The 22,729-nt window shown below is 41.5% G+C and overlaps 1 protein-coding gene across 6 annotated transcripts in view; it reads right to left on the reverse strand.

Annotated features, from left to right (window-relative positions):
* Positions 1–22,729, reverse strand: part of IGSF11 (immunoglobulin superfamily member 11) — a 253,913-nt gene that overhangs the window by 16,355 nt on the left and 214,829 nt on the right. The gene's annotated exons all lie outside the window — the stretch shown is intronic.

The raw sequence follows: 22,729 nt of genomic DNA on the forward strand, positions 1-22,729 counted from the left end.
GTCATGATACACTTAAACAGAATGTTGGATTTGTGACTAGTGCTGAAGGATTATACTATTGTAATAATGCAAGGGGAACTGGTGGGCAATGGTCGGGAATGGAGGAAGGAGAGGTGCATGAGGGGAATTCCTATGCCTACAAAACTGTATCATGGAAAATAGTAACAATAAAAATACAAAAAAAAGCCAAGTTACAGACTGGGAGAAAATGTTGCATATTGTACAATGAATATACAATTTAGCCAAATATGCAAACAATTCTTACAAGTTAACATCTTTAAAAGAATCTAAGCTTTAAAAGAACAGAAGGGTTTTTAAAAAATACTTGTGTTTTACTTTAAAGAGAGAAATAGAGGGAGAGAGAGAGAGAGAGATCTTCCATCCATTAGACCACTCCTCAGATGTCCACAGTGGCCAGAGCTAAGATACTCCAAAATCAGGAGCCAGGAGCTTCTTCCAAGCCTCCCACATGCATACATGCATACCAGGCCATTAACAGAGGGCTTCATGAAATGGAGCATCCAGGACATGAACTGGGGCCCATTTGGATGCCAGGGTGGCCACAGACAATTAGCTTACTATACCACTGCACTGGACCCACAAATGGTTTTAATATATACTCCAAAAAAATCTTATAATCCCATAGCAATATCTTCATTCTCAGAAAGCAAACACATATTAAAACCACAATAAGATACCATCATGTATCCATTGGAATGGTTATAATCAAGACAATACCAAAATTTATTGCTGATGGGAATATAAAATGATATGACCACTAGTTAAACATAAACATACCACTCAATTCAGCAATTCTGCTTCTTGGCAATTATTCATGTAAAATGAAAACGTATCTATGTTAAAAACTCACTTATAACTGTTCAGCATTATTCAAACCATGCTCAATATCAGAAACAACACAAATATTCTCCAGACAGTGAATGGATAAATGGAAGAAGCATATCTACACAGTGCAATTCTACTAATAAAATGTGTAAAACTATTGGACACAATTTAGAGCACACGTACACTTTCCTGAGATGTTTTGCATAGTGAAAGAAACCTCATGCAGAACACTATGGAACACACGGTTCCACATAGATGAAATATCTAGAAAACACAAATTAGTAGAGACAAGAAGTAGAAGAACAGCTGTCTGCGGATCTAAGAGGAAAGCAAAGGGACTGAAAAAATCAACATCAATGGCACTTTCAAGAATGATGAATTCTAAATGTAGATGGTTATGATGGCCATACAGTTCTACAGTTTGCCTGGGCATATCTTGTGGACTATAAGTTATACCTTAAACAATGCTTTTAAAGGTCAAAAAAAGAAAACAGTGATTCAACAGAGCCAACTCCTGTGGAGTCACTATCAGCTGCTCCCTTTAAAACACTGCCTGCACCCCTGGGATAATGCAACAGCACAGAAACAGCAGAGATTAAAATGGGTCGGTGGGGGGGGGGGGTGCGGCGCAGAATTTTAGCAACAGCTAAAATCCCAGCCTTGCACATGCCAGGATAACTTGTCAGCACTGGTTCGTCTCCCAGCGGCCCTGCTTCCCATCCAGCTCCCTGCTTGTGGTGTGGGAAAGCAGTTGAGGACAGAATAAACCTTGGGACCCTACATCCCACAGGAGATCCAGAAGAAGCTCCTGGTTCCTGGCTTTGAATTGGCTTAGCTCCAGCCATTGAAGTCACTTGGGGAATGAATCAGTGGACAGAAGATCTTCCTCTCTGTCTCTCCTCCTCTCTGTATATCTGACTTTCCAATGGAATAAATAAATAAATAAATAAATAAATAAATAAATAAATAAATAAATCTTTTTTTAAAAAATGGGTCAGGGAGATGCATACAAAGAAGCTAATCTAAACCGTGGAAAATAAATTAAATCCCCAGAAGTAGCTCTAACAATTCTATTTTGAAGTTATTGCCTCTGAATTCTTACAAAACAAAAGTTACAGGGTAGCATACAATTATGATTACAATTTGTGTTTAGAGTAAATGTACAAAATGCCTTCCTACTATGAGTTCCATATCATCATATACAATCTGATTATTTTCTCAGGAGTTATGTGTGCAGGATAAAAATGTTCCACACACACACAAAAAGCCAGGTTTGATAAAAGTCTTCAAGACAAGCCAAATTAGGGTAGTTTCTAAGTTTCAGAACAGAAAATTGAAAGAATTGCAGGCATTAGAGACAGAAAAGGAAGAGTATCTGATCACGGAGCAAACACTGAAGAACAAAATAAGGTGCCTCATAGGCATATCAGGCTGGTAGCATTGCATATATGTCACAATGTGGCAATTTTATAATAAATGCCAAACGGATGCTTGCAAGAAAAACTGGTGCCAGAACTTTCATCATTGCATTCTTCAGACAATGTTCCAAGGAAGAAGTGGAGGGGATATGCCTATTCTCACCATAGAAACAATTTAAAGCTGAACCCATAAAATCTTTGATAGGAATTTTATAGTGGGAAAAAAATGAGGTAGGCATTTTGTACAGTGGTCAAGATGCTACTTGGAACACTCACAGCCCGTACCAGAGTGTTGTGTCTGAATCCAAGTCCCTATTCAGTATCCAATCCAGATTTCCTACTAATGCACATCCTGGGAGGCAACAGGTGTTGGCTCAAGTACTTGAGCTCCTGTCACCCAAGCGGAAGACCTTAGAAGCAGTTTCTGACTCCTGATGTCCACTTGGCTTAGCCATGGTTACCACAGGTAAAAATGGAGCATGAACCAGCAGATAAAAGACTCCCTCCTTTCTCTCTCTCTCTCCCTTCATCCCTCCCTCTCTCCCTCCCTCTCTACCTCCCACACATCTCTCTACCTTTCAACTAAAAAACATAAATTAATAAAACTCTAAAATGAGGCAAAATGACATACAAACTAAGAATGAAAGGGAAAGATGTGGACTGGGAAAACAGTTAAAAGAGGCTGAGCACAAGCCAAGCAACTGTGCGGGAGGCATGGAGCCTGGGAGGCAGGACAGTGCTGCTGCAGACAGCAGGCCTCTAGTGTCAGCAAAAGCTGCCAGGAGTTAACTGCACTTACTTCACATTTGCACATGATGCATACTGATATTCCAAGTTTTAAGATTACTGTGCAAGAAATATGTCACATGAGCTGCCTTCAGTGCCTGTAAAGGTACAGTTTTGAAGCGGTGCAGATATGGGTTGCAATCTGGCTTAGCCAGATTTCATCTGCTTAACCTTTTGGCTTCAAACACTTCACTTAAACTCCCAGTCTGCTGCTTTATCTGTAAACAGGGCTAGATTCCTTTGGTGGATCATCAAAGGGCCATGGGAAGGGAGTATCAGAGGCTGAGGATGATGACTACCACTGCTAGTGCTAGCTAACATTTAAGGCTCACTGACCATACCACATCAACACTAAGCACTGTGTATACACTCACTTAATCCTAAAAGATACCCACTGGCAGGAATTAAAAAACAGCTCAAGAACACAGACACATATCTGGGAAGGGGTACTCTCTGGATTCAAGTCTAAGCAATTTGTTCATAGAGATAATTGAGTTAACTACTTCACATAACTACAGAAATTATTCAACAAAAGTTCACTGTCATTGTCATATTATGTTATACAATCAGAAAATATAAAACTAAAATTGAGTTTTATATAAAGCAATAGATGGAAACTGGTTTATTTCCTGCCTGCATACTAAAAATCAGTTTCAGTCTGCAACCCCTCCTACAGATAAGAGCAGCTTATTCAGGGCTGGCCCCCTTTCTCTCTCTCTCTCCCTCTTTTTTATTTTTGATTACTTTTACATAGTTGATTAGGGTGATAAAGGTCAAGGGCTACAGGAAGGTGGGTGAGATCACCATTTCCACATTCTCCTTTTTTCATTCCTGTATCTGGGGGAAGGAGGGAGATAATAAGAGAAGCCACACCCAGCTTCCCAACCATCCCAGGGTCCCTGATGTGAGGCATACTCCAAGGGTCCTGCTCAAGACGTTTCAATAGTTCAACAGTTCTAAATTACTGCCCATCTTGCCACTCCAAGCATGATAAAATCTCTCCAGAACCCACTGGTTGACACACACCACCTTAGGGTCTCTGACTAGATATTCACTGCCAACACTTGGCTGGGGTAGTTGATCAACTTATTCTCTCCTTCATCCTGTTGTGGTACCAGGTGCCCTCTGCAGAATCCAGTGCACTGCCATATCCTCCATGTGCACCCAGACATGCTGTCCCCTCTCTGTCCAAGCCCCTGAGGAGGCCCAGCTCCAACACATACACTCCACAGTCAGACCATGCAACCTGCAATTCTCTCCCTGGTTGCAGTTCTGAGTCTAGCAATTCAGTTGGGGGGATCCCAAAACAAGCTTCATCTGAGGTGATCCAAACCTGATTCCTGTGTGTGCTTTCCAACACAGGGTCCAGCACAGTCTGTCACCCTAATCAGCTTATGCACATGCTGCTGGTGGCAACTGCTGGGTCAGTTCTGCCTCCAGCTCTGTCTTCTACACAAATGAATGGGTGTTGCAACCCAGCTCAATCCTGTCCAGCACACACTTGGCCCTCACCCAAACCAGTGGGAGCTGCAGCATAGTCGGAATGACCCATTATAACTTCCACCAGTTCCACCCCCTTCCCTGGTTCCCATGCTTGTCACTATGTACAGCAGACTGGTCCAGGCTGCCCCACATCCCATTCAGCTCTCTTACATGTCAATGGGCACTGAAGCCTAGTTCAACCCAATCAGCCCCACTATCCAATCCACACACATGCCAGCAGGTGCCACTCTGTCTAGCCATGCCTGCCCCAGTCCTGGTTCTCATGCTCACCGGAGTGGCAACCCATCAGGGAGGTGTTCACTATTTCCCTACTGAACCCACTCCCACTACTGGATCTTGTACTCTCCAGGTGGTTCTGCAGTTTAACTTGACAGAATTAGGCCTTTGTGCTAGGATCTGCCATCTGATGCTGCAGCAAAGCCCAACCAACCCACACCCACTCTGGCTTATGCAAGCACCAGTAGTCCAGCTCACAAGAAGCCAACAGGTATTTTAGCCCTGCCTGGCCTGACCTAGGGCTGGTTCCTTTTATAACTGAATTCTAGGCTCCTGGACCCTCAGATGATTTTATCACCATAGACTGTCCCCCTCTTATAACTTCAACCCTTCCCTCTGCCCTGCAGATTTCCTTATTGTCTTTAAAAATCCTCAAATATTTCAATTTAGACTTTCCACCTCTCTAGGGACTTACATCTCTCTGGCATTTGACATTAATCTTTTGGAAAGAACTTCTACACTCAGTCGCTTGGTAGACTCTTTGCCCATTCAGTCTTTAACCTGTTCCTTCCATCACCACTTCTTCAAATTAGTTCTCCCAAAGTTTCTCAAAGACTCCCTTGGACTGCAAGTCTCATGTAACATTCATGGACTCTTACCAGTATTGAACAGAGATGATCATTGCCCCCATTCTAGAAACACTTTCCCCTTAGTTTCACTGATGTCATTCACTTCTAGTTTTCTTCATCTCTCTATAAATACATCTTCTCAACTTCTTGTTTTGTTTCACACTTTCCTACTTGGCTACTAAATGTTGGTATTCTTCAAAGGGCTGCCTTGATTTCTTATGCTAAACTCTGTCACTATATAATCTCATTTACCACCATGAATTCAAATCTCATATGCATGCTAAGGTCTCCATTTCTAACTCAAGTTCTCTTAAATCCTAGACAATTCCACATGACTATCCCCAAAACACTTCAACTTGCGCAAAACTAAACCCTTCCCTGTTGTACCTGCCTCTCCCGTATACCAAGTTCCCTTCCAGTCTTCCTTGTGGTAGTGAACTTTCCAAACAGGACCAAGTAGATCCCAGAAATTGAGAAATGTATCTCACCTTTGATTCTTTTATTTCACAAGCCCAATCCAGGATCAAATCTGATCCACATTATCAACTAAATTTCTCTTGATTTCTTGAGTCAGAGCCCTTCTGACCTGGTTTTCCCTTGTCTGGTTTGCTTTGTCCCCAGCTGTTTACACAGGGGCTCACTCTTCCTTCACATTAGCTCAAGTTGTTACTTTCTGGCAGAATAGACTTCCTCGGCCTCTAGATCTGGGGTCAGCAATTGACAACACAACATCAGAATACTCTTCAAGTTTGTAATCACATTTTCATTATTTAACCGATCTTCACCCATCTACTTCCAGGTCAACAAGGGTGCCATAAACTTCACGAATACAATAAAGTGAACTAATGCAATTCCTTTGATTTCACATGGGATATTCATACTGGACTCCAAAAAGACAGGCTTGCCAAAGGTCTTATATTAAGGATATGAATTTTCTTATTTCTAATAAAGTATGTTTTTTACCATACGAAATTCTTTCATGACCATGCCAGAAAACAAAGTGACGATGACACCATTGACTTTTAATGTGATTAGGGCCAGAGGATGCTTTTCTTTTCTTTTTTTAAAGATTTATTTATTTTTATTGGAAAGTCAGATATACATAGAGGAGGAGAGACAGAAAGGAAGATCTTCCATCTGATGATTCACTCCCCAAGTGAGCACAACAGCCAGTGCAGTGCTGACCTGAAGCCAGGAACCAGGAGCATCCTCCAGGTCTCACACACAGGCGCAGGGTCCCAAGGCTTTGGGCCATCATCGACTGCTTTCCCAGGCCACAAGCAGGGAGCTGGATGGGAAGCGAAGCTTCTGGGATTAGAACCGGCACCCATATGGGATCCCAGGCGTGTTCAGGGTGAGGACTTTAACAGCTAGGCCATGGTGCCGGGCCCAAGAGGATGCTTTTCTTTCTTTCTTTTTTTTTTTTTTATTCATTGATTACATTGTATTATGTGATACAGTTTCATTGGAACTGGGAATCACCCCACCCCTCCCCCCATGTGGAATATTCCACCTTGTTGCATATCCACTGATCAAGTACAGTTGAGATTCCCTCTTTGCAAGCATAAACCAAACACAGAGTCCAACATCCCGTAGTCCAATCTAGTTCCTCAGCTTCCTGGGGAGACGCTGTCCGGTCCGAGGGCACAACCATCAGACTATCAACCCGATCAATTAAAGGCTCCAATGTACCCTCAGCAACAATTAACTTCGTTGTGTAACTAATAGTTATAGTATTGAGTAACCAGTATGTTAAAAACAATTGCAATTTCTTAACCATCTTCTGTGATCACCTCATTGTCAAATCAGTTTTAGTTTATATACAACATATAACATAATATACATAAAATAACATGTTTTACATAACATCATATCCTCTTAAATTAATGCAAACATGTGATATCTGACCTTTTGGGATTGGCTCATTTCCCTTAGCATTATGGTTTCCAGTTTGGCCCATTTGGCCACAAAGAACTGCATTTTGTGTTTTTTAATAGCTGAGTAGTATTCCATGGAGTAGATGAACCATAGCTTTCTTATCCAGTCTTCTGCTGATGGGCATTTTGGTTGCTTCCATGTTTTTGCAATTACTGATTGTGCTGCTATGAGCATAGGGGTGCATGTTGGCTTCTCATAAAACAGGTGTTTTGGGTATATTCCTAGGAGTGCTATTGCTGGATCATACGGTATGTCAACTTTGAGTTGTTTGAATGTCTTTACCAACAGGACCAATGTTCATTCAAATTCATTTACAAATATACCTACTTTCCTCTGTCTCATGTACATAAAAACATTTAACAAACAATGTTAGTCTGTTCAGCTGCTAGACTGCTCTATGAAACAGTTTTTCTTGTTTTTTAAAGTCATCCAAAACTCTTAAGATACCATGAATGAGATACAAGACAGTTTTAAGAGGGGTTAACTGGGGCAGACCCATTGGCACAGCCATGATGATGCCATTAAGTATGCTCACATTCCATGTTAGAATGCTTGGTCAGCTAGCTGCGCCCTACCATTAAGATCTTGCAGCTGGGCGAGTTTGGGAGGGGTTCGAGCCTTGGGGTTGGGGGCAACTACAGCTCCCTGCAGTGTGGCGGCTGTGGTGGGTGACACTGCCAGGTCGGACCCAATGTTGGGGACTCAAGCCAAAGACACTGCTGGAAGGCAGTGAACAAGTCCTCGGCCTTGGGCAGCCAGTGCACCAAGTGGCGCCAGGCTTTGCCTGCTGGCTGACCAGCGGCGAACTCTCGGGTTTTTAAGATATGTAGTTGGTACCTGGGGACACCCATGAATAAGGCCAGTTTTAGTGTAGGTGAGAGGTGAATTTTGGAGGATTCCCAGTGACAGGGTCATGAAAGTTTCAGGCATGCGTGGGGACTGAGACCATATGGTTTGGAGGGAAGTATCCATAAAATAATTTGGGGTAAAACTGATTCACCAGCCCAATTAGGAATCCTGAGATGGGCTGTTAGCATAGAACATCACTGATGGCCACACACCAGTCCACACCAAAGCTATGGATGGGGGCCTGTTTGGTTGGGTTTGATACCATTACCCAATTGGGTGGTGGAGTGGTGGAATTGGTCACATTTGGCAGGGTTAAGACACTATCCAGCACACGAGAGAACTTGGTCTGGGGGTAGACTCTGTGGGGTTGTGTGGGCCCAACCCTGTGGAAATACAAGTCCCCCTAGTTAGCTCATAAGCTGGGGTTGTGATGGACTAAGCTAGGTGTGACCATGCCACCTGCCATCACTCACGGGTAAAGGAACCCACAACAATTTGGGCCGGTCAAGGCAGCAGCACCCGAATATGCATCCTAAAACAGGATATGGGGTGGGCCGGGCTGCAACTGGAAGGGGGCAGAATGGGCCGGGCCGAGCAAACCTTAACTCACAAGAAAGAACAGAAATCAGGCTGGAGCACATGTCATGCCAAGTAGGTCCTTGCACCTACGGATCTGCATGAGTCAGGCATGCTAAGCCACAGCATCTAAGGTGGGGACCAGGACAGGTGAGGGGCTGGGCCAAGCTGAGTCAGAGCAACCACTGGCCTGCATGTAATCTAGGGCTGGGAATAGGCTTGGTTGGGGAGCTAAGGGGACACCCTAGTTGGGTTGAGTTTCCCACCAAGGAGCGCATGGGCTGGAATGGGGGCTGCGTTCTGATCTGGATACAGTTGTATGGCAAAAGTGTGGGCTGGGACTGAAAGCACCAAACCGGCCTAGACTCCAGCACCATCTTGTGTCCTAGAAGACCAGGGTAGATGTGTGACAGACGAGGCTAGGTCTCAGCCCTTACTGAACCATGTGTGAGCTGTATGGGGGTATGGAAGAGCCGTGGCTAGGCTGAAACATCCAACAGTAAGAACCAGATAGGGTTGAAGGCCAGTCAGGAAAAGCCACTGTTCCTGCTAGGACAGGTCATGAACTGAGTAGGGCTGGCTAATGGACCTACTGGTATGCACAAAATCTGGCATTGGGAGAGGTTCTGATGGAGGAGCCTGGACAACTCCTCTGGCAGGACACAGTACCTACAGATAAGTGCAAGAAGCACAATAGGAAACAGCCCAGAACAGGCTATGGAAATTATCCCACTGGCATACATTTGGCATAGGTTGGGGGGCAGACCAGGCTGAACCCGTTCACATCACCTGCTGGCAAATCCGAGCACCAGAACAGAGTGTAGGTCAGGCCAGGTTCGGTTGTGACACATACCAATACACATTAAGGAATGCCAAGGTGAGATGAGCCATACCAGATGTGGTTGCAGCACCCAAACAACACATGTGAGAACCAGGGAGGGAGGGGCAAAGTTGACAGGGGAATGTGGGCTCCCCTGCTGGACAACTACTTCCATTGGAGAGTGTGGGTCAGGATGGGGGCAGATCAGACTGGGCAGGGCTATAACACCTGTGGGCCTCATGTGAACTAGACAAGAGAAGGGCCTGGGTGGGCTGACTGTTCCGACTGATGCAGGCAAAAATTAGAGTGGGTGAGGGTTATTTGGGCTTAGCCGCAGCATCAGCTGGCAGAGGCTGGCACTGGGAGCTAATTCTGCCAAGTCAAATGCCAGAACCACCTGGAGAGTGCATAATCTGGGAGTGGGAGTGGCCTAGTAGGGAGATAGTGGGCACCTCCCTTGGGGTTGCCATTCCCACTGAACAGCACGAACACCAGGACAGGGGCAGGGGTGGCTACACAGAAAGGCACCTGCCAGTATGTGTGTGGGCTGGACAGTAGGTTGGTTGGGTTGAAGTAGGCTTCAATGCCCATTGACATGTACGAGAGCTAAATGGGATGTGGGACAGACTGGACAAGTCTGTTGCACATACTGGCAAGCATGGGAACCAGGGCAGGGGGCAGGCCTGGTGGGGGTTATGGGGAGTCAACTCAACTGGGCTGCAGCTCCCACTGGCTTGCATGAGGACTGAGTATGAAGTGGGTAGGATCGAGCTGGACTACAACACCCGTTGATTCATGAGGAAGACAGGGCTAGGAACCGAACTGACCCAGTAATTGCAACGACCAGCATGTGCATATGCTGAATGGCGCGATGGACAGTGTTGGACCCTGTACTAGCAAACTCACAAAAGAATCAGGTCTGGGATCATCTCAGATGAAGTTTCTCTGGAGATCCCTCCAACTGAACTGCTGATCACAGAACCCCAACTATGAAGAGACTATGTCAGCCAGTGGATTCTGAATAGGTTTCATCGCAATTGGAACAGCGAGTTTGACAGTGATTCAGAACTGTTGAGCTATCAAAACTGCTTGAGCAGGACCCTCGGAGCACGCCTCACATTGGGGATCTGAAATGAGTGGGAGGTTGGGTGGGGCTCTTCCCTTTGTTTCTCCCCTGACCCCAGATACAAGGAAAAAATGATAATATTAGTGTGGAAACAATGGTATTACCCACTTTCACCCTGTAGCCCTTGACTCTTTGTACCCTATCAACTAAGTAAGATTATTAAAAATAATAGTAATAAAAAAAGAATGCTTGGTCAATACCTCTGCTTCTGATCCAGCTTTCTGCTCTAATGCATCTGAAAGGCAGCATCTGATGGTGCTACTTCATGGGTCCCTGCATTCCATCGGGAGACTCAGATTCTTGAGTTCTAGATTCTTACCTTCAGCTTGGTTGTTGTGGGCATTTGGAAAGTTAGAAAGCTAGCCAGAGAACTCTTTCTCTATTTCTGTCTCCTTATCTATCTCAAAAACCAATTAATAAAGTTTAAAAGACATCAACTGAATCAAGCACTTATAGAAAGAAGCAGGTGGAAAATCGGTTGTATAAGTTTGAGGACTACAGTGGAAGTCAGTCTGGAGTCAAGCCTATGAAGAAGTACTGTGGAGATAATTCTAAATTAGTTATGCTGGAAGATCCATCCATTCTCACTCTGCTACCCCACCCTCCGACAAAGGGACTAACTTCCTTAAACATATTAAGACAAAGGATCTCTCAGTATTTCTAGAATGGATCAGCTTGAAACACACACAGGAGCCGACGCAGGTGCATGCTGACTTGTGCCCAGATGGCTTCCTCAGGGGATCTCAGCAGAAGGGAGCCAGAGGCTGACTTTTGGATGCCTGGGGAGTACCTCCCTAGCCTTCTGGAAACTACACATCATTCTCTCAGATTATAAAGTAAGATTTTTCTTGTTTAGTTTTAAAACTTAGAGGTCAGAAAAAGCTTTATAATCTGTTTTAGTTTTCATGTAGAGAAGGGAGAACTTGCTTTTGAACAAACTTAAAGGGATGTGGAATTTGAAATGTAGTTGTCTTATGATTGTGTCTCAGGTCTCCTCTTTAAACATGTTAATTGAGGGCCCGGCGGCGTGGCCTAGAGGCTAAAAGTCCTCGCCTTCAACGCCCCGGGAGCCCATATGGGCGCCGGTTCTAATCCCAGAAGCTCCACTTCCCATCCAGCTCCCTGCTTGTGGCCTGGGAAAGCAGTCGAGGACGGCCCATAGCTTGGGGACCCTGCACCCATGTGGGAAACCCGAAAGAGGTTCCTGGTTCCCGGCATCGGATCGGTGCGCACCGGCCCTTTGTGGCTCACTTGGGGAGTGAATCATCGGATGGAAGATCTTCCTCTCTGTCTCTCCTCCTCTCTATATATCCGGCTTTCCAACAATACTAATAAATCTTTAAAAAAAAAAACATGTTAATTGAACTATAAATATAGGCTTAAGATCTTAGATTAATCTAAGACTAAGTAAAATGAATTTTTTCTACATTTTAAATGCTTTTTTCATCTTACCAACTGAAAGGAAAAAAGAAATAAACAAACCCTAAAAACTCCGTAACATTTGAGAGTGTACTCTCATGCTTGAGACTCTAGGCCAGAATTACAACTTCGATGCTAAATGTTAAAGTTAAAATTCACTTAAAATATCTGACAATTTTCGATATTTACATGTAAATGCATAACTTAAGAATTGAATAATTGGCAGCATTTTACAGACCTGAATATTTTCTTGGCACTTTCATTCCTCCTAAAACTCTAAATCAACTCATGAATTCTGAATTATTCTGAGCAAAAAAGTAAGTGGCCACATTTTCTCCGAAGAGGCACCATTCTGAGGTACAGTTGTGTACACTTTTTCTCCAAGCCCCTGGGTCTCAAGTTGTTTTTGTTTTGTTTTGTTTTTTTAAAGATTTACCTCATTTTTATTGCAAAGTCAGATATATATGGAGAGGAGGAGAGACAGAGAGGAAGATCATCTGTCTGATTATTCACTCTCCAAATGACCACCACAGCCAGAGCTGTGCTGATCTGAAGCCAGGAGCCTGGACCTTCTTCCAGATCTCCCACGCAGGTGCAGTGGCTTGGGCCTGTCCTCGACTACTTTCCCAGGTCACAAGCATGGAGCTGGATGGGAAGCAGGGCTGCCAGGATTAGAACTGGCACCCATATGGGATGCCAGCGTGTTGAAGAAGAGGACTTTATCTGCTAGGCCACTGTACCAGGCCTGGGTCTCAAGTTTTAAAGTGGAAAGAAATCCACACTGTCTTAGACAAAAAAGCACAGCTGAGGAAAAGAACTTGACATCAGAGAGCCCTTCAAATTCTTACATATGATCATCTACACTTTGTAGTTAAAAGAACAAGCAGTAATCTACCTACTGCTGCACGTAAAGGACATAAAATCTTCCCAGACACATTAGAGACAAGAGTTCAGAATGGAGACTGGTCCAAACAACCCAACTGAGATTTCTAAATAGAGCATTCGCTGAGGTATACACAGACCTCCTAAACACAGACATAAAACTTAAAAAATACTAGGGCCCGATGTGATAGCCAAGCGGCTAAATCCTCGCCTTGCCTGTGCCAGCACCCCATATGGCTGGCAGTTCATGTCCCAACTACTCCACTTCCCATCCCGCTCCTGCCTGTGGCCAGGAAAGCAGTCAAAGATTTCCCAAAGCCCTGGGACCTTGCACCCACATGGGAGACCCTGAAGGAGTTTCTGGCTCCTGGCTTCAGATCAGCTCAGCTCCAGATGTTGTTACCACTTGGGGAGAGAACCAATGGACAGATTTTTCTCTCTGCATCTCCTTCTTTCTGTCAATCTGAGTTTTCAACAACAAAAGAAAATAAATCTTTTAAAAATATATACATTAGCAAACTGAATCCAACAATATACAGAACACAAAATTTATCATAGCTGCAGTGGGTTTCCCCTAGTGATAAACATTTCACTCAATACTTAAAATCAACTTAATTTACTACAATAACATATTAAAAAGCAAATATATATACTTTAACTGGTAAATTGCAAAATGAGAAAAATTCTCTATTCATTTAAAAAAGCTTCTTCCAATATGGAAGGGAAGGGAGGTTTCATAAGCAGTCGTAAGCATCCACCAAAAAGATGGATAAAATAATGTTTAATGGTTAAAAAAAAAATCCTTCCATGATTCGACACATGGCAAGAATGTCTGTTCTTGTATTCAACATAGAGATCACTGCAAGAAGATAAGAAAAAGTTTGCACATGGAAGGGATAAAGTAAAACTGCTCAAGTATTTATTTGCAGATTACAATAACCATCAGCATTAGCAGGCTTATAAACTTACCATAAAGCAAATTATCCTAATAAATGAGTTTATAGAGAAATCTTGTATATGAGTCAGTATACAAACACCAATTATATTTTAGGTATGTAGTAGCAATGAATACTTAGAAATTAAAACTTTCAGGATACATGATTAAAATATAAACATCCTAGGATAACTTAAAATAGCTGTAAGATTTGCAAATACATGCAAAAGAAAATAACAAGACTTTTCTGCTTAACTACTCTATAATGAGAGTGTGAAAGTGAAAGTGAGTTTATCTGTGAGAAGCATACAGCCTCCCCAAGGCAGGGTGGGGCCCCAGAGAAAGCAGCCCTTCTGCCCCAATGAGGCTGGTCTCTTTTTACGTTATTTCTTCCTCCCTTTTGGCTGGCCCTCCCCTTCAGCCATACTTTGACCTGGCTGTGCCTGGCTATTCAATGCTGGCTTGATAGAACCTTTCTCTCCACCTTTTATGGCAAACACTCTCTGACCTATAAGCCTGCTGGCTTGAGTGAAACAAAAATCACATTTCTTATTTTTTTCCTTCTTTCAACTGGCTATGGCTCTTCATGCAGGAAAGACATATACTCATGTACCTAATTCAGGTCTGCAAGGTAGTTCCCCATCTAGAATGTGACTGTTCTGCTGAGGAGAGGCCTGATACGGGGGTATCACCTTGATCACAGACACTGGACTTCAACCAGCTACCAGGACACCTGGGTGTCTGGAAGGGATGAGGGTTGTGAGCAAGGATGGAAGTCAAACGAAGAAAAGGGCAGCCAGCTCCCTGTCTCAGCAACTACTGGGCCCCTGTCAGATGCTGGGAATGAGGGGGACAGTATCCACTCCCATTACCCTCACCAACACAACACACAGGACAAGCTATGTCTGGTAACCAAACAAACAAATAAATAAAACACAACAACAACAACAAAAACCTCAACAGCATGGGATCTACTTAGACTGCTATTAACAGTGAAACACCGGACCTTTATGAAGTACAACACAAGTCTGCCATCACTTAAGCCTTACAATACGTTTCACATAATTTCACTCAAACAGTTGCTACCTCACCCCGTTGAGTGTTAAAGTTCCAGGGACTCTGAGAGTTCCAAAGACTCAGTTTAGAATTCTAATTCTAAAGCACTTCCAGCAGATCAAAACACCTGTGCAAAATAAAAATCAGCTGATAATGGACATTGAACTTGAGCACTTTAACTAAAGCTGTGAGTCAGAACTAATCAGAATAATCACTCAATCATCAATTGGCAGATAGCATTAACTCCTTTAAGGTTCAGAACTTCCAAATAACTATGAAGCACCAATAATGGCAAGGGAAAAGCACATGAAATCTTCCCCAGGATGCATAAAATTCTCAACCTGGGTCAATTACAACAGCACACCAAAACCTTGATTAAAAGGATTAGCACATGATATCAGCATCATTAGACAAAACATTTAAGTATAGAACCAGCCATAAAGACAGAGTTCCAGAGATGTGACAAGTATTTTCAGAGAATTACAACTGGATAACAAAATGCTTTAAATAGATGCTTGCAGTAACTCAGCGACCTACAGCATTTTAGAAAACACAGCAAAATTTCAGACGTTTATCTTTTCAGACCTCAGGATCCACAATGGAGAGTAGTGATGATCAAAGAACCCTGGGTTCAACAAGTTTAACAAGGCATATGTTGGCACCAACCGTAGAACAGGATTTTAAACAACTAGGCAGAGAAAGCTTCCAGAATTTAGCATGCAAGGAAATAGGAAGCCTTGCGGTCAGAAGGGCAAGGGGTCCACCTTTGCTAGGAACGAGTTAGAACTTGCAGAGTTCTGGTGGCAGCTGCAAACAGCAGCTTGAAATGAACCATGTCAACAAAACAGCAGCTAAGAATGTAGAGGGGAAAGGAGGCCTGTGGTACCCTTCAGCAGGGAAGGACAACTGAGACCAGGCGCTTGACACTGGGTGCCCGACTCAGTATGTCCCCCACTTTCTGATATTTAAGACATAGGAGAGGGGTAGTGATGGGATCCCAGACTGGCTTAGAGGGCTAGGAAGTGTATGGAAGAGGGTAAGCAGCCTCTGCCTCCTGCAAGAATGTAGCAGAGAGACTTAGGGAAACCCTGAGCGGGGTAAGTCCACAGTGGTTAGGTCAGAAGAGGACAAGCCTTTGTGTCCATGAAATACTGGCAAAGAGACCTTGGTGGCTGCTAGACATGGAAGGAGAAAGGCTGGAGACAGCATTCCTCAGATTCAGTTGGGCACCCAACTGGGGACCTGTTGGTTGCTCAGAGTTCTTTTTTTTTTGTGTAAGGATTGAGATGAGAGGAGTAGCAGTGTGCATGCTGGCGAAGTTTAATGAAGAGTGTGTACCAAATACTGATGGCATCTCATAAAGGAAGAGCTCCAGAGAGAAATGTAAAGACTGATATAAATGAATTGGTAAATTATAGGCATTATTCAAAAGACTCAATATATTGTCAGGTCTCCCCACATTGAACTCCAGATCTAATATATACAACTCAAATCCAACCATTAATTGCTTTACAGAAACAGAAAAATTGCTGCTTCTGAAATGTATGTGCAAAAGTAAAGGTTAAAATAGCTATATTTTGAAAATGAATAAAAATCTCAGGCTTGAAGTATCTGCTTTGCAAGTTTACTACAATTAAGCAAGGCTAAAGGTAGTATAAGTACACTTTATACAATTAAGAAATTTTTATATAACGTACATGTAAAATAGTAAATAAAAGCCAATCAAAATAATGTTGTACTGGCATAAGGCTAGATGCAGGTAGAGTCCAGAAACTGACATATATTGTCAATGGATTCCACCAAGTATGTCAAAGATACTCAGTGAGAAAAAGATGTTCTTTTCCAAAAATAGTGCTAAAAAAGTTGACCTCCCACAGGCAAAAGTTTTTTTAAGGTATTTTAATATAATGCTTACTTTTAATTGATACATGGTAATTCTATGTAGTTATGGGTCATGTAGTTCAACATATGTATATAATGTGTTGTGATCAGATCGAGGTAACTGGTACATGTATCCTACAGACATTTAAGATCTCTTTGGTTAGAAACATTTGAAATCCTCTCTACTAGCTATTGATAAACATTCAGCTGATTGTCAACCATAGACACCCAATTGTACTACCGAACACTAAAAGCTACTGCTCCTAACAGCATCCCTGCAGCCCTTAGCTGTTCTCTCTCATCTTTGCAGGCTCTGGAAATCACTCTTGCAGTTTTCTATGAGTTCAACTTTTTTTTTTTTTGCTCATACACACAAGTGAGAATGTGAAATACTTATGCCTAACATTTCACTTAACACAGTGTTTTGGTTCCATCCATGGTGATACAAATGACCCCATTTCATTCCTTTTATGGCCAGATCATATTCCTCTTTGGATATGTAGTATATTTTTTTATCTGTTCATCTGTTTATAAGCATCTATGATGATTCCATATCTTGGCTACTATGCATTGCTCTGCCATAAATCAGAAAAACAAGTATAGATGTTTCTTCAACAAGCTGATTTCATTTTCTTTGAGCATATACCCACTAGCAGCACTCCTGGATCATCTGGCAGCTCTGTTTCTACTGTACTGAAGAAACTCTGTGCTGTTTTCCATAACAGCTATGTTAATCTATATTTCTAACTGTACATCAAAGTTCGCAATTCTCACATCCTTCCCAGCATTTTTTGTCTTTTTTTATGACAGTATTTCTAACTAGGATGAGAAGATATCATATTGTAGTTTTATCTACATTTCCCTAATCATTGGGAACACTGAAATGTTTTCAATACATTTGTGGATCCTCTGTGTATCTTCTGAAAATGGTTGATTTGGGTGATTTTCCATTTTAAACTTATTTGTATAACTTACAAAACAAAAATCATAAAGTAGCAAACTTTTCACATACCCCACACCCAACTTCTCCTCTTCCTTATCCAAACCCCTTATTTATCCACTGTGCCCTCTTCCTTGTGGCCTCCAGTAATTACAATTCTGTGTTCACACTGAGTTTTATTTTTATCTCCCACATATGAGAACATGCAGTGTATCTTTTTGTGTCTGGCTTGTTTCAGTTAACATGATGTCCTCTATTCCTTCCATTTTGCTGCAAATGACAGGATTTCATTATTATTCATGTCTGAATTATATGCATATATATATATTTCACAATTTTTTCTCCATTCATCTGATAATGGACCCCTTGGTTTATTGCATATCCTGCCTACTCTGAACAATACAATAATCAATAAAGATGGTGGGCAGATCTCTCTGACACATGATCTCATGTTCTCTGGTTACAGGCCCAGTAGTGAGAGTGTAGGATCATAAGGCTATTCTATTTCTACTTTATAAAGAATTCTCTGTGGCTGATACAGTGTGTTAAGCTATGACTAATGGTGATGGAATCCTGTATAGGTACCCCTTCATGTTCCAGTAGCTCCATTTCTGATCCAACTCCATGTTGATGTATATGAGACAGCAACAGAATATGGCCCAGGTCCTTGGGATCCTGCAAGTCACAGGTCCTGGTTTTGATTTGGCCCAGCCCCAGTTGTTGCAGCTACTTGGAAAGTAAATCTCTCCCTGTCCCTCCTTCTCTGTACCTCTGCCTTTCAAATAAATAATTTTTTTTTAATCCCCAGACTATTTTCCAGTTGGCTTTTTAAAAACAAAAGGAATAGCAATTAAAACTACAAAATTTCTAGAAGAAAACATAAAAGAAAATCCATGTTTTGGGATTAGAAAAGCTCTTTTGATATATTACACATATTTACATTTTATATTTCAACAAAATTAACATTTTTGTGTTCAAAAGATACTATGAAGAAAATAAAAACACAAGGAAAGCATATTTGGGAAAATGTGTTTTTAAACCAAAAAAGCATTTATGCTTACTATACATTAAAACACTTAAAATTCCTAAGACAGGCATATTTCAAAATTCAGAAAAGGTTTGAACAACTATTCCTCACCATAGCAAAAACACACATGAGCAATAAGTCCATGACAGGACACATTCAACCTCACTAGGAAGTGTAAAACTACACTGAAATACAATAAAAACTGACCAAAGTGATTTTCATTAAAATGACAAATGATCTGTACTAAAGAGAAAGTAGAGTATTAATGAAAGAAATGCAAAGTACTACACTCATTCTGAAACATGTTCACAATTTCTTACACATTTAAATATATACTTGATAATATTATCACTTTCAACCCTTTGTATTTATTCAAGAGAAGTCAAAATACACATTCCCAAAAAGACACATATGCAAATGTTCACATCTATATTCACAATAACCAAAAACTTAAAACTCAAATTTCCATCAATTAGCAAATTAACTTTCTTTAAAAGCGGAAATAACCATACAATGCACACAATGGAATATTGTTTGTGCACAAAATGGAACAAACTGCTTATATCTGCAACATGTATAAATAGAAAAACATTAAGGAAACTGAAATAGCCCAGAAACAAAAGGCAATGTGCTATATTAATCAATTTTTAAACTAAGGAAAATGAAAAACCGTAGGAGCAGAAAACAAATCAAAGGTAGTCAGGTGCCTGAACTGGAGATGAGGTGTGCAATGAGGCAAACAATAATTGCACAGCCAGGGACACGAGGGAGCTCTTTGGGATGATAGAAATATTCCATATCACGACCATGACGGTGCTCAAAAATCTGTAAACATTTACCAAAATGCAAGAAACTATTCACCTAAAAAGAGACTGTTGTCTAACTTTAATAAATCTTTTGAAATAGAAAAGGTGTTGCAAAGTTCAAAGCCACTGAGACAGCAGGAAAAAACGACTTGAAGTCTAACTTTCAGGAAAGCATCTAAAACCATGCTGAGGAACTGGCTGAATGTGAAATCTCTTGAAATTGTCCTATCACCAATGCTAAATTCCAAAGCATCATTGCACCTACTGCAGATGCCCATTTCTCTCAGCCACTAACCATTAACATCCTACAAAGCTGTACTCCCTTGCTGCCATGTAAACCAACAACAGAAACTCAAAACACAGCGTTTTCCTACTCTTAATCGACTGGGATGATATTCTACCAGCTCTAACTTCAGACCAGAAATGGTCTCCCCAAGAAACTGTTCAACCCATCTGACTCTATGCTTGGTATATGTTTGCAAGGAAAGAATCTTGATTGAATTTGAACTGTAATACTGCACCAAGGTGGAGGAATCCACCAGGGGGGAGGGGAGGGAGAGGGGTGGGGGGATTCCCAGAGCCTATGAAACTGTCACATAATGCAAAATAATTAATAAAAAAAAAAAAACGAACGAACAAAAAAAACCACAGCCTTTTCCTTCATTTGTCCTCTCCCAAGCTGTGGTCTCACCTATGTGAAGTCCATGGAAGGACCTAATCCAAGCTGCCTGAGAGGTTGGCCATTTGAATTCACACTTTTAACACAGGGGAGGAAGACTCATATTTTGGTAATTTCTCCAAATATAGAAATACCTTTCAAAATATCACCAGCCACGGACAGCAGAAAGGCTATAATTAACAGTAAGTAAAAAATAAAGATGTTAAAGAGTGTCTCTCTTTGTCTTCTCCCATCACTTCTAAGCCTACCTTTGTGAAGCCTCTGTATCACCTTACCTCATAGGCATTTCAAGGTGGAAAGCTGAAACTACCAATGACTAGCACGCTTCCTGTCCCAGGTGAAGACTGGGCTCACAGGGGAAGCTGCCTTTGATCCTAAGAAAAAGAAGAAAATGGACTACTGGGAGAAGAATGGAAGTTTGCTGATCTCCTTGACAACAGAGGACCCATCCTCTACTATACTCAAAGCACAATGGAAATAAGAGTGTTTAAAAAAGGATGGCTGTGCCTGGATACTGACCTCTGCAAGACTCTCCATGTTTCAGGAAGCACGGAAGCTGCAGAGCAACAAAACCTCAAAGGGCCTCCCACGGCTCCACTACAGGAATGTTGGCAGTTATTCCACAGAAGACCAGGGTGGAGTTATAAAGACTCTGGCAAATAAATGGTCACAAACAGACATTTCTCCTAAACCTTTGTGGAGCCCAGAAATGACAGCATTCAAAAACAAATGTCTCAAGTCCTACATGAGTAACTTAATCTGTGTGCTTTTAATTTTCAGAAATCAAAGTTTGGAGAAAGGACAAAGGGATGGGAAAAGAAAATGTAAAGAATCTGACTTCATATTTCAGGATTGCTTTTCTACCACAGTGGTAACTCACTTGCAAGTGATTGGCTTTTCTCCAGGAACAAGAAAAAAAAGCAAAATTCTTTACTATCACTCTAAAAAAACTTCTGAAAATCCAGGCTTTTAACGTAGATGATTCTCTTTGCAAAGTACTTTGTATTTCTGGTGGGCCTCTGTGATATTATGCTATTGTAGTTCAATGTCCTTATCAGTGTGGTTACCAGATTGAAGATTTATATTGGGAAATGTGATCAAGAGTTTCCAGATGGCAAAGGTCCAGATTAATGTCCTATTTTGTTAAATACAACCATGTACTCTCAACTGCAGCACTTGGCTGAATACAACTGCACTTGGCTATAATGAGCAAGTCCCATTTGTTTAATGAAGCATTCATATGATAAAAGTGGCTAAGTCAACAAGTAGGGCTATTTATAAGCAAATAGAGCCATCTGAGACTGTCAGGAAGGATGCTATATTCTGAAACTATTTAAATTTTTTAAAGTGTCTCAACTGAAATATTTCATTCCTGCTAACCAAACTGATGTCTATTTTAAAATTCTTAATATTTTTTAATATGTTTGCATTTGAACCCATTTAACTTTTAACTAGTTTAAAGCATTTGTAAGGTTATACAACATGAAAATACACCAGATCTAAATTGTGAAAATGGGAAATTTGGTTAGCACTTAGAAATTGAGGAATACACACAGAGGCAATATGACTTCCAGCCAAATGCAAGTATTTTTCATAACCTTAATCATTATCTACCTTGTCAGCCAGTTTTGAAACATTTTATCCCACAGTAAATGTTGCCAAGGCTCAGCATTGTCACTGAACCCTCCCCTTCAAGATTTTCTAGTCTATTTCCTCCTTGAATTCCTATGAATTTCCAGATTTCAAGCTTCCGCCGATCTCCAACAACTTATACTCTGACACTCCCCTGTGATACCCTGTACCTCCTTGCCTTAGTCACAATGCTAAATTCTCTCAATATTCACTTTTACCTTCTAAATAGAAACACAAGTGCTTAGCTTCTATTAAACCCAAGTCATCATATACTAAGTGTCCAGTCTATACTTGATGCCATTCAGGAAGTTCTAAGCACTTGACATAAAGCTCCATATCAAACAAGACTGGGGGAAGGGGCATAATTCTAAGCATATTTTACATTCAGGAAAATGAGGGCCAGGGCCTCAAACCAATGACACCTGTGACTCCATAGTTCTTCCTTATTACTGTCTCATATAGCCTCCTGGTAATGGAGCAAAAAATGTCACAGGACTTAGAATCCAGGTATGGCTACTTATTTTTTTGGGTAATCTTGGGCACACTACTGAAACTCAATGTGTTTGCTGGTATCTTTACAATAAGAAAAGAATATTCCTCACTGGAGTACACTAAAAAAAATACACAACAAAATGCCTGACATGGATATTTTTAAAGAGCAGATTTTGACTCTGATATGAGAGAAATAACCAAAAGCAGAAAGAAACAGAAAAGTGTATTCATCTAGATCTATTTACTTAATTATCCCAGTAGCATGAAACATCTC

Source organism: Ochotona princeps, chromosome 3, assembly GCF_030435755.1.
Source record: "Ochotona princeps isolate mOchPri1 chromosome 3, mOchPri1.hap1, whole genome shotgun sequence".
Lineage (NCBI taxonomy): Eukaryota > Metazoa > Chordata > Mammalia > Lagomorpha > Ochotonidae > Ochotona > Ochotona princeps.